The sequence below is a fragment of the Lissotriton helveticus genome, chromosome 3_1 (genome assembly GCF_964261635.1).
Source record: "Lissotriton helveticus chromosome 3_1, aLisHel1.1, whole genome shotgun sequence".
In the NCBI taxonomy this organism is placed as follows: Eukaryota; Metazoa; Chordata; class Amphibia; order Caudata; family Salamandridae; genus Lissotriton; species Lissotriton helveticus.
In genome coordinates this window covers 1,349,080,276-1,349,099,513 of record NC_136061.1, presented here as the reverse complement: position 1 = coordinate 1,349,099,513, position 19,238 = coordinate 1,349,080,276, and the positions used below count along the sequence as shown (strand labels likewise).

The window sequence follows — 19,238 nt, the reverse complement described above, 5'->3', positions numbered from 1 at the left end:
AAAGGCCTTATTGAACTTCCAATGTATATCCAATCGCATACACATTTTAAACAATACACTGTGTGCGTATAGCACGAATATGCTCCTGTATCCTTTCTTTTAAAGGCCTTATTGAACTTCCAATGTATATCCAATCGCATACACATTTTAAACAATACACTGTGTGTGTTGTGTTGCAGTTGATAAATTGATGTATCGTTTTTGACTGTTATATCGGAAGTTAATCGTCTTGTTCAGTGCAAAGCAGCATATGCAACAACTACCACATTTGAAAAATCCTTTGGGAGCTGTTGGCTTCCACTTCTGTACTCTCTGTGGGGGAAGGTAACTTGGACATAATTCCTGTCTCAGAGTTTTACCTCTACTGAAAGTAATTGTTGGTTTCATTCCTACTTTATCATGTAGACTAGTGTCCTCCAATAGTAAATGCCAGTGTTTATTTAGTATTTTATATAGATCTGTGCTCACTGTACTGTATGGTGTTATAAACCTTATGTTCCTTTTGGTCTTTGCAGATTTGTGTTGTTTATACTGGAGCAGTGAGTCTCTAATTATTTTGTCTATTCTATTTCCTGCACTGGTTACTATTTCTTTGTTTTAACCCCTAGATAGGAATCTCTTTTCTACTGATCTTAGTTCTGTGTCCACTCTATCTATATCGCTACAATTTCTTTTAATTCGTAACATCTCCCCAAAAGGGATTGCTTTAATTTGTGAGATAGGGTGGGCACTCTGTGTGTGCACTAGCGAATTGCAAGCAGTTTCCTTTCTGTAAGGAACAGTGTGAATTTATCCTTCTTTACCACAATGGTGATGTCCCAAAAATTAATTTTTGACATACTTTGTTCTTTTGTGAACTTTAAATTGAAAGGGTTATCGTTGAGATGTTCAAAAAACATGTCTAATTCTTCCCTGCTGCCAGTCCAAAACATTAAAAGATCGTCTATGTATCTACCCAGATATAAGATATTCTCTGTCAAGTTCACCGGGCATTTTCTCCATATATGTATCAACTTCAAATAGCCCACATATAGGTTCGCCAATGAGGGCGAAAATTTCGCCCCCATGGCCACACCCTTAGTCTGGCGATACCATTCCCCATTGTGCAGGAATATGTTGTTCTCAAGTACCACTTGTATCATTGCGATCAGCATATTTGAATGTGCATAGGTCTCAATAGGTCTGCTGTCCAAAAAATGACGTAACGCTTGTAACCCTTTGTCACAAGGTATGCTCGTATATAACGAGCATACATCTAACGTTACTAGGAAGTGTCCCTCTACCCAATCCACATCTCCAATCTTATTTAGGACATCCCCCGTGTCTCGTATATACGTGGGTAGATTGATCACAAGTGGTTGCAAAAAAAGAGCAATGTATTCTGATATTTTTTCAGTTGGAGAACCATTCATTAATACAACCTTTTATCCATCCATACACCCACCCTCCATCCATCCATCCATCCACCCTTTCATCCATCCATCCATCACCTGTCCACCCTTTCATACATCCATCCTTCATTCATTCATCCACCCTTTCATCCTTTCATCCTTCCATCCATACATCCATCCTTCATCCATCCATCCACCCTTTCATCCATCCACCCATCATTCATCCACCTTTTCACATATCCAACCATCATTCATCCATGCAACCTTTATCCACCCATAGATCCATCCTTCATCCATCCATCTACCCTTTCATCCTTCCATCCATACATCCTTCATCCATCCACCCTTTCATCCATCCACCCACCTTTTTTGTGCCTCTCTCATGGGGGGGCAGGGGGGAGGTTGGTATCTCTCTTCTTCCTCTCTCATGGGAGGGCATCTCTGTGCCCATGTATGAGGGCTCGAGGGACTTGAACCAATGATTTATGGGATGCGTGGGAGGGGAGGGGGGTGGGAGAAGACCTTTTCACGTGCTTTACAGGCAGGACCTACAGCTCCAGGTGCCCAACGCCCATTGAAATCAAAATGCTACAGCCTCCTCCCCCCCCCCTCGTGTATGTCAGCCCGGCTGAAACCGCTTCACAGACACACACAAAGCCACACCCAAGTACTTCACAGGTCTTTAAAAGACCTTTTACTTGTTAATGAGGCTTTGATGTTTTTTCACACCTCGGTGTGAATTAGGCCTCTGCCCTGAGCACCCTCAATCAGCCTGACGTCACTAAGGCAAACTGAAAGAATCTGCGACCCCCTTCCCAGGACTCCACGAACCCCCCTAGGGGTCGCCCCCCATAGATTGAAGACCTCTGGTCTAGACCGTGGCGCCTGGTATCTGCACCTCAGGGGGAGTCTGACCCTTCCAGAGGCTCGGATCTCATGGCGCAGGGGGATTTGTTAAACCCGGATGACCTTTTGGATCCTAGATCTGCCTACTGGTGCCCGGCCCCCAAGGTGGCAGCCTACATGGCCAGTCGCCTCAGAAACCCCTAGACAAAGAGGTTAGAGGGTGTCTAAAGGCTGAGTGCCACCGGCCTTCTTAGGAAGGGAAAGTGGCCGTCACTCCGGAAATCAACCCCAAGATGGTCACTTTCTTAGCCAAATTTGTCCATGACCCCAAAAAGGACATTGACCCGTTCTGGCGTTCATGTCAGGATAAACTCCTAGATGTCGCCGGTCCTCTGGCCAAAATCATGGATATTGCGGAGGTCACCAAGGCCTCAGGTTCCCTGATTTCCCCAGACGTTTTATCTAATTGGGCCCAAAGAGCCATCATCTTCCTGGGGAACGCCAGCTGGTTAATCTCTACTGAGGTGCAGGTCATTACTCATTAAAATGGATCCGAAGTTGGGGGAGCTGTCCACTTCGGAAGCGGGAACAATTTCTAAAGGAGCTTGGGAAGTTCGTTAATTGTATTGTATTGTGTATTTGTATAGCGCTTTACCGTCACCCCAAGGGCATCCTGGCGCTTGAGATCACTTGTCAGCAACAGAAACAACATCTTACACTGCCCTAGGGAACAAGTGGGTCTTCAACGCTTTTTTAAATGGTAGAAGGTCCCTTTGACCTCGTAAAAGGAGTGGCAGAGAATTCCAGAGTTTAGCCGCTGCGACACTAAACGAGCGTCCACCCATCCTCACTCTCTGGAATCTCGGTACCACCACCAGCCACGCAGAAGAAGAGCGCAAACATCGCGTGGACGAATACCATGAAAACATATTCTGCAGTGGGACCGGGCCCTGTCCGTGCAAGGCCCTGAACACCAGGCAGGCAGCTTTGTACTGATCACGTAGATGGACCGGCAACCAATGTAAGTCCCGGAGAGCAGCGGTGGAGGAGCTGAAGTTAGGGCGAGAGAGGGCCAGCTTGGCCGCCATATTCTGCACCCGTTGCAGTTTACATAGCAACGTTTTAGGGGCTTCCAGAAGTAGAGCGTTGCAATAGTCTAAACGACTTAGGATGGTCCCACGCACTACTTCTGGTCTAGACTGTTCAGGTAGAAGGGGCAGAACTTTACGGAGCATGCGCAACAGCATCATGCACGTAGCCGTGGTCTTATTTACATGTATATCCAGCTGCAAGTTAGGCCCAAAAGTAACCCCTAAGTTACGTGCAGACTCAGCGGTTGACACTGTCTCAGGAAAGGTCGAGGGCCAAAAGTTGTCGGGGAGTGAACACGGTATTTTATCAGAAGAACAGTAAAGCACCTCAGTTTTTTTGCTGTTGAACTGAAGGGAGTTAGATCGAAGCCAGTCAGCTGTAGCTGACATACAGCGATGGAATGTTTCCAACGGGACCGAGTTGTTTCCTTCCAGTGAAAAGACCAATTGGATATCATCAGCATAATTGAATGCTGAGATACCGAATGATTTTATCAGATGGACCAGAGGGCGAAGGTAAAGGTTGAAAAGTATGGGGCTGATGGCCGAGCCCTGTGGTACCCCCTGCCCCACATTCCTCACCTCCGATCTAAATGGGGGCAGCGCCACCACCTGCCGTCGGTTGTTCAAATAAGAGACCAACCAATCCCTTGCCAGCCCGGTGACCCCGCACTCTTCCAGTCTCCTGATGAGGGTAGAGTGGCAGACCGTGTCGAACGCGGCAGACATGCCGAGCAGCACTAAGAAGGCTGCCCGACCCATGTCAACCCGCGAACGAAGGTTGTCCAACACGGCCACCAGCGCAGATTCAGTCCCATGCGCTGGACGGAAGCCAAATTGTACCTCATCAAACCAGGTGTTCTCTTCCAGGAAACCGTACAGGGCGCGGGTCACTAGCTTCTCCATGATTTTGATAGGGAACGGCAGCAAGGAGATGGGTCTATAATTAGACAGGCAGGCAGGGTCCAATGTGGGTTTCTTTAAAAGAGGTGACACCACTGCCAGCTTCCAGCACTCGGGAACGATTGCAGTGTCAAAGGACTGGAGGCAGATGGAATGCAAGGGCTGGAAAAGTTCATCTTGGAACACCTTCCAGAACTTAGGAGGCAGAGGGTCCAAGGGGGAACCCGATGACACTGTTAGTGCCAATTTGCAGAACTCCTCGTAGGACGGGCTGGGGAAGCAACAAAGCTGGGGTCGACTGGAGTAGACCGCCAAGGCTTCCATGCTGGGAGAGCAACAGCTCAGCTGGGGTCGACTAGGCGCAGCGTCCGGAGCTCCCAAACTGAGAGAGGGACCACCCAGCTGGGGTCGTATGGGCGCAACTTCCGGAGCTCCCAGACTGAGAAAGGAACTACCCAGCTGGGGTCGACTGGACGCAGCGTCCGGAGCTCCCAGACTGAGAGAGGGGCCATCCAGCTGGGGTCGACTGGGCAGGATGTCCGGAACTCCCAAGCAGAGAGTAAGACGGCTCTGCTGGGGTCGACTGGGCGCGACGTCCGGAGCTCCCAGACTGAGAGAAGGACCATCCAACTGGGGTCGACTGGGCGAGACATCCGGAGCTCCCAAGCAAAGAGTCATGTGACTCTGCTGGGGTCGACTGGGCGAAACGTCCGGAGCTCCCAGACCAGAGAAGGACGGTGCTGGGCGCTTTAGTCCCTCCAAGATCGTGGCAATCTTCTCTTCAAAGGCACTTGCCAAAGACTCACATAAAGCCTGCGATGCGGGACATTATTTGCCGCGCAGGTAGGATGCGGTCAGGTCGTTGACGATTTTAAACAGCGCCTGAGATTTGTTAGGGGCCTGGTTCAAGGCGGATTCCAGGTAGGCCGCTTTCGCACACTTAATCTGTGCTTTGTATTCCTGGAGAGACTGCCTGAAAGAGGCCTTCGCTATATCCGAATAGTCCTTCCTCCAGGCTCTCTCAGCTCGTCTACAGGACAACTTCATCTGCCGCAGATCGTTCGTGTACCAAAGGCATGCCCGATTCAATCTTTCCCTGGACCTCCGAAGGGGGGCCACCTTATCCAAGGAGTACGAGATATGCCGGCACATCGAAGTGTATCTCTCCTCCACATTATCTCCCAGGATGAAATTTCCTGGTAATAAAGTAGGCAGAACTGAAGATTTTAACAGTCTAGACCAAGGTCTGCCCATTTTAGCATGTCTGGAACCGGAAACCGCCGAAGAGTTAATGCCCAGACATCGAGAGAAAGCAACTAAGGCATGATCCGTCCAATACTGGCAGAGGATATCGTTCATCGTCACCTGTTGTGCATCGGCAAACACTAAATCCAGGACATGGCCCTGTCGGTGCGTGGCCGAGAGGACAAGCTGCTGCAACTGAATATCGTTGCATGCTTGGCACAAGGTGTTAAAGGCACTGTCCTGCGGCCTGCCCGGCCACAGGTTAAAGTCCCCTAGGACCATCAACCGAGAGTGAGTATTAGAGAGATCATGTAACAGATCGATGAGATCAGGGAGGGTGGGGGCATTGCCCGGCAGTCGATAGCACAGGACACCTGAGCATAAAATCCCCTCAGGTCCTTTAAAACAGAACCCCATCAGCTCAAAGCCCGGTACCTCTCTGATCTTAAGCTGAGATAGAGCTAGCGTCTCCCTGTATATAAATCCAATTCCACCGCCCCTGTTCAGCAGGCGAGGAGTATGGTTGATTTTAAATCCCGGAGGACAGGCCAGGCCTAATTCGACCTCACAGTCCGCCCGAGTCCAGGTTTCCGTTAGGAACAGCACATCAAGCCCCATGGACTCAATAAGAAAGGCAATCTCTGTGTGGTGCTTACAGAGAGACCGAACGTTAAGCAAACCACAGGAGAGCTTTCTGGGTGTAGGCGAACAGCTGGCCTGCTGACTAGGGGGGGCCTGAGGCGCTCTCAAGGCTAGTAAGTCAGTTTGAGAATAGACTATGCGGGATGTGCACGGAGTGCCAGAGGTAGCGGCCCTAAGCGCGCCCGTTACGCGAACGGGCGCAAATGCGTTCAATTCCCTTGAGAAAAAACAACAGTCCTCGATTAAGCAGATTTTTACCCCTGTGTATTTGCCGCAGCCGGTCGAGGAAGGGGGCGCTCGTCCGGCCGTCCTTTCCAGAAGGCCTCCAAAGGTGGAGATTCCAGACGTGGCCAGTGGCAGGACCCCGGGAAGTTTGGTAACTTCTACCAGACCAAATCTTTACTCTGTCGTCGCAGAGGCGGCCACGGAGGCAGCTTTAACAATTTCCAAGGTAAGAGTTCAGGACTCAAAGGGGATTTTGATTGGGGGGTCTTTGGCCCGTCTTCAAGCGAATTGGGCAAAGCTTACCTCAGACGCGTGGGTCCTCGAGACAGTGGGAGGTTTCCATATCAAATTCTACGGCACCCCGCCTCAGACCCATCCTCCTGCTCCCTTATTTCCCCCCCCGACCAAAAAGTCTTGGTGAGTCAGGAAGAGGAAAGTCTTTCGCGGAAAGGGGCAATAGTGAGGTCAGAGATCCACCCCAGGGGGTTTGTAAGCAACCTGTTCGTAGTGGAAAAGAAGGATGGCGCACAACGTCCGGTCATCAATCTGAAGCATTTCAATTCTTGGCTTCTCTATCCCATTTCAAGATGGAGGATATTCACCTCTTACTGGATCTTCTCCAAGGTTTCGATCAGATGGTCCGCCTCGACCTGAAAGATGCCTACCTAGCGGTTCCAATATTACCTCCGCACAGTCGATTCTGTCACTTCGTATGGGAGTCTCAGGTTTTTGTTTTTTTTGCCCTCCCATTCGTTCTTTCTTCCGCTACTTGGTGCTTCACAAAACTAATGTGGCCAGGGGTAGAACACTTGCGAGCTCGGGGTATACATCTCATCATTTACCTCGACGATATACTTCTCATGGATCAGTGCCCGGTTCGACTGGCGTCGCACTTGCAAACGACGGTGGACCTTTTGGAATCTCTGGGGTTTGTAATAAACGAGGGTAAGTCCGTTCTCCCCCCATCACAGTCAATCAAGTTCCTGGGTTTCTTGGTAAAGTCAGTCGAGGCGTCCCTTAGACTTCCTCCGCGCAAACTGGCACAGATATGTCACGAGTTACGGAGAACCATCTTCAAATCTCACATATCCCTCCGTCATCTGGCCTGCATAGTGGGTCTCCTTTCATCCTCCATACAAGCGATTTTTCCCGGCCCCCTCCATTACAGGGCCCTCCAGCGTTTGAAGATCGAACATCTCAGGAGGGGACTCTCGAACTCGCAGATGGTCCCGTTAACACCCGAATCAGTGAAGGAGATGAACTGGTGGCAGGCCTACACAGAAGCATGGCAGGGCAATTTTTGGCTCACAACCCTACTTAGTGATCGAATCAGACTCCAGTGGCTCCAGATGGGGCGCAAGATGTGGTGAGTTCTCCACTGGCGGAAAATGGACCTCCACCAAATGGTCTCGGCACATAAATTATCTGGCATCAGGCAGGGTCATTCCCTATACAATGCTGGACCAAGGAGAAGGTAAACTGCTCGGTTCTTCTCAAAATGGACAACATGGCTGCAGTGCGCTACGTCAATCATCTCGGGAGGACGCGGTCAAAGACATTGTCCGATCTGGCCCGGACCCTGTGGGAGTATTGTTTAGCCAACCAGATATCCTTGTCAGCGGAGCATCTCCCAGGGACTTCGAACCAAGTGGCAGATTGGCACTCTCGCCACTGGAGAGATTCCAACCTTTGGAAACTGAATTCTCAGGTCTTCCGGCTGATTCAGGACAAGTGTGGTCCTTTCTCCATGGATCTCTTGAAATCCCAGCTGGATTTCCAGCTCAACAGGTATTGCATTTGGAGGCCGGATCCTCATGCGACAGCTATGGATGCCTTCCTCCAGGTTTGGAGCAAGGAACGGTCCTACGCCTTTCCTCCGTTCACAATGATTACGAGGCTCACTCCTCAACTGCGCAGGCAGGGAGCAGAGGTAGTGGTGATCACACCAATTTGGAGATCGCAAGCTTGGTTTCCAGCGATGATGGAACTTTCTTGGGATTTTTCAATCCCTCTACCCCTGTTTCCCGATCTCCTCAGGGATCCCCAGAACAATCCTCACCCGATGGTCCTAGCGGGTTCTCTCCGCCTCATGCCTGGAGGGTTAAAGGCGTAGTTGGAAAGTCCCAAGCCTTTCAGCACAGGCTTCCTCCTTACTTACGAAGGCCTGGGCAGACAATACAAATAAGCGGTACAGCATTGCCTGGTCCAGATGGAGACACCAACTCAGTCAACTCCAAATTGATCCCTTGGGGGCAGACATTGTCCAGATGGTGAATTTTCTGGCAGACCTGACATCCAAGGGTTTCGCGTATCAGTCAATTGACACCTACAGGTCAGTGATCTCAGCGGGCCACTTCCCGGTGGATGGACATCAAGTGGGGGATCACCCATTAGTCAGGAAACTGATGTGAGGTATCAGGCTCTCAGTTCCTCCTGCACCCAGATACACCTCCCTTTGGGACCTTAACACGGTTCTTCTACTTTTCCAATCTTGGCCCTCTTATAAATATCTTTCCAGAAAACAACTATCAACAAAGTTGACAATGTTGCTGTGTTTGTTATCCTGTCGACGTGTTTCGGATGTCAGATCTCTGGACATAACTGTTAGAATGTTCACCCCGGAGGGGGTAACTTTTCACATTTCTCATAGAGGGAAGACTGGTTCTAGATTGTTTTCCTACCCATCGTTGAGGCAGTTCCCTAAATTGTGTGTGGTTCACACTATTAAGGCATATGAATGTATGACTGACGAACCCCGTCCTCATGGAGAAAATCAATTGCCCTCATAAAACCCCACAAAGCGGTTTTTTCCCCTACGATTGCCAGGGGTCAGGTGGGTCATGCAAGAAGCTGGAATTGACACCTCCAGATTTGGAGCCCACTCAGTGAGAGGGACTACGGCTTCTAAAGCTTTCTGTCTTGGGGCTCGCCTAGAGGATATTCTCAAGGCAGCCGATTGGTCGAAAGATTCCACCTTTAAGACCTTCTATTCTAAACCAGTTCCCTCTCTGGCAAGTATGGTGGTGGATAAACTTTGAACTAGCCTAATCCTCGCCTCCATGCCCTGCCATAGAATTAGAAATGTCCTAGCTATTGTAAGGAAAATTTCCAATTCTATTAAGGACACGGAGGTGAGGATTAGCACCCCCTAGGAACTGTTTTGCCTCAAAAAGTTTCTTCCCTCCCATTGCAAAGATGTGGGTTTGGGGAGGTTCATGGATAATAATTGGTACTCAGATCGATGTATTTATGCTAAAGTATTCTTTTCATACCAATTATGCTCCCGTTACTGTTTTTCAATGCTCGGATATTGATTGTTTTGTATTCAATGATACATTGTCCGGTTCAGTGGCAATAACATGTCAATTTTGTCCCCAGGGGCGCAATCCAATAAACAGTAGTGAGCATATTGGAAGACTGCAGCACTCACAGAAAGAAAGAGGAGGCTAGAGAGGCTTCACAGGACAATATACGGCGGGCTGATTCCTGATTGGTGGACTGGTTATTGTTTCTCTTTTCTATGGTTCGTAGGAAATTTATTTTTGTGTTCATAGTTGGCTTTATGAAATGGCTGCTGCAGCTTGATTATTGTAATAAAGCGAAGGAAGAAAAGCCTAATTCATGGCCTCAAAATTCCCTGGCTAAAATATGTGAAGGAGTCCCATCGTGAAAGTTGGTTGTGCAGATCTATTCGTTAACCCCTTGGAAATAAGTACACAGGATAGGGCACTGGTCAAGTACCAGTTCTTTAAGTATGTAACGTCGCACCGGGAAGACAGAGAGTTACTTAAACTATCGGTGAGAGAACATTCAGTTGCCAGATCCACCGAGGGCATTGAACCATACCTGTCCTGTTTAAGTAGTGCCTATGACAGATTTTGAATGACTCGCTTCAGGCTAAACCTTCTGCATCACATTTTATCAGAACCGGCAGGGTTTATACAGTATACAGAGTTGAAGGGGCCTTGTGGCTGCGACCATAGGTCTCCACAGGACACCCTTCACTATGTTTTATTCTGCCCATTTTATTCTCATCCAAGAAGAGTATTTCTGAGGGGTATCCTAAAAAAAGCCAGATTTAAACAAGCACAGGTGGCACTTTTATTCCTGAAATTGGCCACAGACACCTTTTCATTCTTCTGTATCGCAAATTTTTTAAGGACTGCTTTTAGATTAAGGACTACAAGGGGTGCGTGAACTAGACCTGCAGATGGGGTTGCTTTATAAGAGATATGTTACATGCAATGTTTATCTTTTAGCTAGATACATTTAATCTGTACCATTTAGATTTTAAACTGTTGTATTGTTCCTTTTAAAAAAATGAAGCTTGTATTGTAACCTATGGATAAATCGTTACTTTTATGGTATTTTTTATATGTCTAATTAAAAAAAAGAAAAAGGAATTTCAAAAGCCCAATCCTCGCCTCCGTGTCCTTAACAGAATTGGAAACTTTCCTTTACGATAGCTAGGACATTTCTCATTCTGTATGGACCAGTGCAAAAGACCAGACGTGTGTATAGCTGTACACCTTTTTGTGGGTGCAGACCTCTGGGTATGATTGTTGACGTCCACTGCAGTTTTAAAGTGTGCACACACATACACACTTACTCATCATAATTGCTCAATACGCTGTAAAGTGAGCCAGATGCCAAGTTGCACCTCTCCCTCTCCGAGGAAGACTGCCCTGCAGAAGACAGGTGCTTGTGTCATGAGGTTATTTTCGGGCCGACAAGAATTCTTTTTTTAGTTTAATGCTTTAGCTTGACATCTGTTTCTAATGGTGACTTTTTAAATGCATTGCGTTTGCACGACAATGTACTGAGAAGTAGTCGCATATACACTTAATTTGTTAGTAAGTTTTATTATCCTAATATTCATACACTCTGTCCAAAGCTAGGACAAAGTAATGCCCTTGCATTTACATTGTCCAGTTGGAGACCGCAATAGGCTTCTAGACACACAATTGCATCAGATTTTCACCTTTGGCACAGTGTGACTGGAACTGTGCTTTTATTATATAAACAGCCTTTGGGTTATATTCGGCAGAGTAGCACTCAGGCCTGGATTATCGTGAAGGTGACACTGACTGAGATGAATCCCTGAGGATTCTGACCTCTATCCTGTGAAGGACGGTAGCATGCCCTACACCAGGTTGGCCTCCTGCTACATCATACCCAGGTATCAAGGATTAGGCTATCCAAATGGATCTGACAGAGGGTACCCCTTCTATGCTCTTGATAGTGTAAGTAGTGTTAAGTAGGAGTATAATCACGCAATAAAGCTATCATTGTTGAACTGTTTCTCTTTTTCACCTATTGCATGTTGGTTACAATGCTTTGTTTTATCTTCCTAATAGTTGCAGTATACACTTTATAAACAAGATTACAATTGTTTCAATAAATGTTTGAAAATCCAATTTTTAGCTTTGTTTTGTTTACCATGGGCACAACAAAGTAAACAGTGACAAGGCAGATCTGTTTCCACAATTTCCTTGGGGAATAACAGTGGTGGTGTTTAAGGTTGCCAAAACCATGTGGTAACCTGTAGAGGTTAGGGGTTTAGATGGGGGAACTGTGAGCTAGCTAAGAATTAGGCCAACATTTTCTGATGATATGTTAGACACAAATCCCAATATTTTTAAATTAATGTTGTCCTGATACACAGTCCAACTTCATTTGTGGGAACTGTATAACATGGCACTCAACGTTCTAGGACAGGTACTCGTGAGTAATTCTTGCATGTGCCCAAGGTCTCCTTTTCACCTTTTACAGAGATGTCGGTGGTGTTAAGGATTAATCGTCCTCAGTTTTTTTAAATGTTATTACTGATTGAGGTTAACTTTAATGAAGTAAAACAATGTTCCAGGTGGCGTGGAATTCCCTTCGAAGATACAAACAAGTATGTCTCTCTTCTTGACAATTTAGTCTTCTGGATGAAGGCACATGGTGACTTTCTAGAAATGTTCCTGGCCTTTAGGCTAGTCATGTCATGTATGCCCCCTTTTACATACATTGACCCAACCACACGACAATAACAATTCTGAACAGGGGACCTTTTACCTAGTAGTTTGCCCCTGTCTTTTCAACACCAGGCTCCTATTATTTTATCATAATCCCTGCACCTGACGTGCATAAACATGTCCTCAGGCATTGCATAATTATTCTGTATAAGGGTCACCACTTTGTTCATCCTTGGCCAACAGGCCCGCTGTGCATGATCGCATTGTTTTAGAAAAACATTTATTTTTTTGTATTCAAATCATTTTTATTGAAAAAGAAATAGAAGAAAAGGAAGAAAGAAAGAAAATGCAAAGTAAAAGACACACAATCTCAAATACATGAAATGAATTACATACAAGATCATAACAAAATTATAACAAAACAAATTAAGGCAGGGTAATACACAGTTTCGTGGCGTTACATAAAAACTCATACCATGAGGTCCAAATGTAAAAGTCCGAATCTAAAGCGAATGCTACATATACAATGTCCCTGTCCAGGTTCCTGGATCTTCAATTTCCAGTTGGATCCAACATTCCGTGTACTTATTCGACAATGAGTTCTGTTGGAGTGAGTATTCACCCATGTGCCACACCAATTTACACTACAAAATACATAAGCTCCACTTTACTACAGGATATTACACATGACCATAGCATATCACGGAGGATCAAATGAAAATGATGATGCATCTAGAGATTTCCAAAGCTTCTTATGAGATGCGCGCCATGGGGAGGAATGCAGCGCAGGGTTGTCAGCTCCTCTCAGAAAGGATAACCATTCTTGCCATATCTTAAAGGACACATCAGAGGCGCTCTTCCATTTACATAAAATGACTTTACAGGCCAGGGTGAGCAGTAGGTCAAGCAATTGGCGGTCATGTGCGTTAACTAGGTTCGGGTCTAGGACACCCAGTAGGACAAACGAATTCCCTTGCAGGTTTGAAACTGAAAATATGTTCTATGCAATCAAAGATTTTCTCCCAGTATATTTTCAGGGAGGGACAGTTAAAAAGCATATGGGCCAGATCCCCTACAGCTGAGTCACAGTTCCAGCACTTAGGGCTATCTCTCAGGTGGAGTTTAACAAGCCTATCCGGTGTCCAGTACGTTCTGTTTAGTAGCATGTATTTGGTTTGGGAAAGTAGTGGAGAGACTTTGTTAGAGAAAGCAGTGGTATGAATAGTTTCCCAGTCAAACATCAAGCCCGTAGAGTTGGGTTCCGACTCCCATCTAATCTCACTCTGCCTGTGGGCCTTTCTAGGTAGGAGGAGGAGGAGTTTATATGCTTTCGAGACAAAATGACCAGCCGCCATGATACGTGGTCTATGTGTCTTAAGCCAGGGATCATAGGGTTTAAGAGAGCGTGTTGATAAGAGGACTTTCAGTTTAAAAAAATCATAAAAATCTATCGGTGCAAGATTATGTAGGGACTGGAGCGAGGGGAACGGTAGAGGGTGTATCCCATCATATAGGTCACTCACTAAATTGACAGCTTTCTTGGACCAATATTCCCATTGGAGGGGTTTCCCTTCAATCTTAAGTGAGGGGTCCGCCACAAGGCTACCAAGGTAGTTTTTTTGATTTGCAAGTCGGTTTTGTGGGATTGATCAAGCCTTAAGAGAGCAGTCTTGTGTTTAATAAAATGTATTTAGAGTGAGGAAGGTGGGAGAGATCCATAGTGAGTAGGGCAGGAAGGGGAACATTATCAATGATGGATTTCTCAATATCCAACCACAGCGGGGTGTAGGCAGAGTCTTCAATCCGCCATTGTGCGCCCCCTTTGCATAGGAACGCAGTTTGATCATTTCTGAAGCTGGGGAGACCCAGGCCGCCTTTCTCTTTAGCTTCGTCATTGATATCCTGGGTTTCTTCCCCTGCCACAGGAAGGTACCAAAAATCTTGTCAACCCTGGTTAAAAAGTCATCCAAGAAGTAATCGGTAGCATATTTGCCAGGTAATTTACCAGTGGATTCACCATCATTTTCAGGGTTTCGGCCCTACCCCAGCATGAGAAGTACTTAGGAGACCACCCATCTAGCAGTTTGGACATTTTCTTTAGTGTCAAGTTCTCGTTAATGCGTAATGTAGAAATTAAGTCCTTATCAAAGTCCAACCCCAGATACTTGAAGCAGTTCGGCTACCAAGTTAGACCAGAGTCCCCCAACACATTTTTATTGTGAGAAGTTGGCCTGATGTATGATGTCCACAATTCTGTGGTCACCTTGTATCAGTCCAAACAATCCCTTATGGTGATGGTTGTAAGTCAACCTTAAAGACAAGCTATCCTAGTGGTAAGCATGGACTAAGCAGCCTAAAGGCTTAACTCAAGAGGGCATGTGAAGCCAGTTGTATTACCATATGCAATCCTGTAATATCATATGAAAGGACAACTTAGAGACAACTTAGAAAAGAGGTTGCGGACTTGGGGGAACGGGTGGATGGTTCGGAAAAGATGATCGATGCCCGCACGGAGGACCAGGAGAAACTATGGCAACGCCTGGCTACTTTGGAGGAGCAGCAGTTAGAGCTACAAGTGAAGCAGGAGGACTTGGAGAATCGGAGTCGCCGGAACAACCTTGGCATTCGGGGGGGTTCACTCGGTGCGGAGGGGAAAGACATTATGACCTACGTGGCACAACTACTTCACGAGGTCTGGGGGGGGCTTTGGATTGGGCCCATCAGGTGTCCAGGCCCGCCGGGAGGCCGGGTCTCTTCCCAGACATTTAAACCAGGGTCAATTTCTTTACAGAGAAAGAGGCTATTCTAAGGGCGGCACGTGCCAAGCCAGATCTCAGCTACGATGGGCATCTTCCAAGATTTAGCACATAACACCCTACGACGACGTCGTGCTTTTAAACCTGTAACCGAGAAGCTGCGGAGTATGGACATTTCGTATCAGTGGGGGCATCCCTTTGCCCTCATCCTTCAATGGGAATCCAAGCGCAGAGTGGTACGGTCATACACGGAGGCAGCACAGTTGCTTATGCTGCCGTCATTGCGCCGGCCAGTCCTTCTTGTCCCCAGCGTCTGGAGCGGGTGCCTGCCAAGCCTTCTTGGTCTACTGTTTGTCGACGCTTACCACCCATGGACGAGCAATCAGCCTCACAGGCCAAACAGGACATCATTGCGCAAATACGGTCCCTTGAAGAGGATAAGGAGGAGTCTCTGCCTCTCACCCATCGACCCCATGATAGACTGTGCGTGCACCCGTGTTGACGTACGAGACAAGCTCTCGTTGCAATGCCCTCTCCTCACTAGATTTGCAGGTTGCTGCCAATTCCCCAGTTCTTCATCTATAGGGTGGGGAGAGCTGCAGCTTTCCCGCTGGCTGACCTTGAGAGAGGCTGCAAACCTACCCCCAATTGTTCCTGAGGGAGTGACATCTCTGGCGAACAAAATAATATGGCCCTGTTGGCCAGTGTTCGTAATCTATTCTTCACTATTGTGTTCTTTTACTTTTCTGTCCCTCTTTTTCTTACTTCACTACCTTCCTAAGTGGGATGGGAGGGTACTTCCGTGGCGGTGGCGTGGGTCCCCTGATAAACTAGAAATGACCTAGCGCGCCCATTCCCTCAACCAGCGCTGCTCCCTATGGTGGCTCAAAGGACTAACTTGGGATAAGCAACGATCATGGCACTTCCTAGCCCTTTAAAGGTCATCTACCTTAATGTTAAGGGGCTCAACTCTCCGAACAAGTGGCGACAGGTATGGCGCTACCTCCTCCAGCACAACCCTGACATTATATTTCTCTAAGAAACTCACCTTTTAAAAGGAGATGTTCAGCGCATCCTAAATACCCTCTCCAATTCTGGGCCACTGCGCTTACTAAAACGGCTGGGGTGGTAATTCAGTGCAGGAATGGTGTCAGGCAGGGGGAATAAAAGCTTTCTGAAGCCCAGATGGACGCTTTTCTATGGTGGGTGTGGAAACTGGGTGGCGCAAATTCACGCTGTGTAATGTCTATGCACCAAACCAAATGCAGGACTCCGACCTCTGAGCACTCTTGAGGGTCCATGTCCCGCAGGGCGACCCTTCACTAATCTTGGAGGGCGACCTTAATCTAGTATGGGACCCTGGGGTGGACCGCAGTGTCACATCTTTGACTGGGGCGGGGGCCATGTCTTCCGCGCTTCGTGCACAAATAGCGAACCTAGGCTTGATAGACGCATGGCGATACCATACTACTCCCATGTGCATCGCTCGTACTTGCGCAGCGACTATCTATTTATCTCACATGCCATGGTGCGAGATTTGCTGGCGGCATCTATGTCTGCAGTATCACACTCTGATCACGCTCACGTAGAGCTTCTCCTGCAGGACCCGGCCGCTTGCCCCCTCCACAGTCCGCGATGGCGCCTGCCGGAGAGTATCCTGCGGGACCCGGTAGTTGTGGAAAGCATACAGGTTGCCATTGACTCTTACTTCGCGAATAATGAAATCCCTGAGACGCCCTTCCCCGTGGTGTGGGATGCCTTCAAGGCCACGATTCAAGGGCATATCACCTCGCTCTCGATTGGGCGGGCGCGCAAGGTCCGACTTCTGGAGGAAAGTCTCTCTGCCGACATTAAGGCTGCAGAAAAACAAGATCAGGCACGTGCCTCTCTCGCATCTCGACGGCGGCTTGCAAACCTCCGGGGGCAACTTCGCGTTTTGCGCATTAATAAAGCGGAAAGATCCCAGTTAGCCCTGAAGCAGCAGAATTATGAAGGGGGATAAGGTAGGCAGGCTATTGGCGAGGCGTCTGAGAGCATGGGTAGCAAAGGCGCACATAGCTAATATTCAACTCCCAGATGGTGCTCGGGTCACCTTGGAGCGGGCCAAATGTGAGGCCTTCCAGGCCTATTATGCTGCGCTTTACGAGGCAGAGCCACCACCCCCAGAGCTCATCGAGAATGTGTTAAAATCGGGGGAGGAGCTTCGCGCGCATCCGAGAAGGCCGCGTGAGAACAGGGCTCCCGAGACCCTCGCCGCCTCCCACATCTATCCTGAATTATATCCTGATTACGAAGATGGGTTATTGATGATGCGGCCCAGCTGATATAATAGCTGTTTTCAGAAATTGATTTGGACTTCGGGATCCTACGCTATGACACATCGAACCTTTGCGGCCTATCCCGTGGAGACACCCGGTGCTAGAGTTGGTGCTGTGCCCAGGCAGCAATTCAACAACATCGGCTGGTGGGGTTCCGACCACAGCCTAGAGTTGGCTTTCGGTTTTGTTTTTGCTCGCTGGCATTGTTCTACCCAGAGACCGACATTGGGCGCAGCTGGACCCCGTGACCTCCACATATGCCTGGGAACAACGAGTGCGTGGCTGCAGCACTATACTGGCTGTAATCTGCCTTTGGTGACCTCGTGGGTGAATTCTGAGGAGCCATTTTCACCAGGTCTCAGGCGCCCCTTCGGGGCACACAGCCCACCATGACGAGCAAGCCCGAAGGCGAGAAACGGAAAGTCAAGGCCGATTTCCGGAGGGGGGTGCAACTCAAACAAATGTCATGGATCGTTATACCCAACCCAAGGGGTCCCCCGGTGGTACACCTAGAGCCCGGGAGGAGGCAATCGAAGATCCTGCTGTATTGGCAGATTTAACACTACAAGACGTCATGGGCGCCATTGCCAGTATCAAGACATCCATCGGCCAGCAATACGAGGCTCTTGCCCTGAAGCTTGACACTGTGGCCATTGACGTTAATCTCATCAGAACGGATTTATCAAAGACTAATGAGAAAGTCAAATCCTTAGACTTGAAGACCTCCAGCCTCACGACGGATATGTCTGACTTGCAGAGAGAGGTTCGCAATTTGAGATCCTCTAACGATCTTTTTGCTCGTCGACTGGAGGATTTTGAGGGTCGGGCAAGACGCAATAATGTACGTATTATTGGGGTCCCTGAAAATTCTGGAACACTGACCGCTGATCTCCTTGTCGAGGACCTCATCCTCAACTACTTCGCCCCCAAGGGACTGAGTAAATTCTTCGCGGTGGAACGTGCACACAGAGTGCCGGGAGGGAAGGCGAAGCCGGGTTTCCCTCCGCGGCCGATCATCGCCAGAATTTTTAATTTCAGGGACAGAGACGCCATTTTGCAGGCTTCACGGGCGGACGGCCCTTCGAAGTTTGAAAACACCACGGTGAACTTCTACCCGGACTTCTCCCAATCCGTTCAGAAGCAAAGGATGGGATTTCAGGGGGTAAAGAGATCTGGATTTGAAGTATGCGATGCTTTTCCCGGCCCGTTTGCGTGTTGAGTATGATGATCGGACACTCTTTTTTGATCGCTCCGAGGTGGTGAGTGACTGGCTGGATACGTTGCCTACCCGGCGTGATCAAACGGAACATTCTGGCGGAGCTGAAGGTGGCCTGTTGGAGCAAGAATGAGCGGTGGATCCCGAGTTCCGGACAATGTGTACAACAGACAACTGTGGTTTGCTGCCTTTTATGATTGTATGCTTTGAAGTATACACCCGGAGGTGGCGGGGGAGAATGGGACCCTTTCCTCCTCTGGGTTTCTTTGTGTAGATTAGTTTTTGTTAGGGCGACAGGCACACTGCAAGTTGGGGTGGCTTTTGAGTCTAACGCAGGGGTGCAGGGTGGGGGGAGTTGTACCGGGGTTCTGTTGGGGGGGGGGGGGTGTATTGGGTGTGTTCCGTTCTTTTTCAAGGCAACGTATTGTTTTAATTCTGGATCTGGGTGTCGTTTTCGACATGGAGTGGGAATTCATCGATGGCTGGGATGGGGGGTAGGGGGCTGAAACTACTGTGTTGGAATGTTAACGGGTTGGGGGATCGGATAAAGAGGGGGGTAGTGTTACAAACGTTGCAACGCCTCTCCCCTGATGTTGTGTTATTGCAAGAGACTCATTTGATTGGAAACACTTGTTACACAATGAA

At 48.2% G+C, this 19,238-nt stretch overlaps 1 protein-coding gene across 3 annotated transcripts in view; it reads right to left on the bottom strand.

Annotated features, from left to right (window-relative positions):
* LOC144824974 (ATP-dependent RNA helicase DDX25-like) overlaps positions 1-19,238 on the bottom strand; it is a 2,510,053-nt gene that overhangs the window by 407,440 nt on the left and 2,083,375 nt on the right. The window lies entirely within an intron of this gene.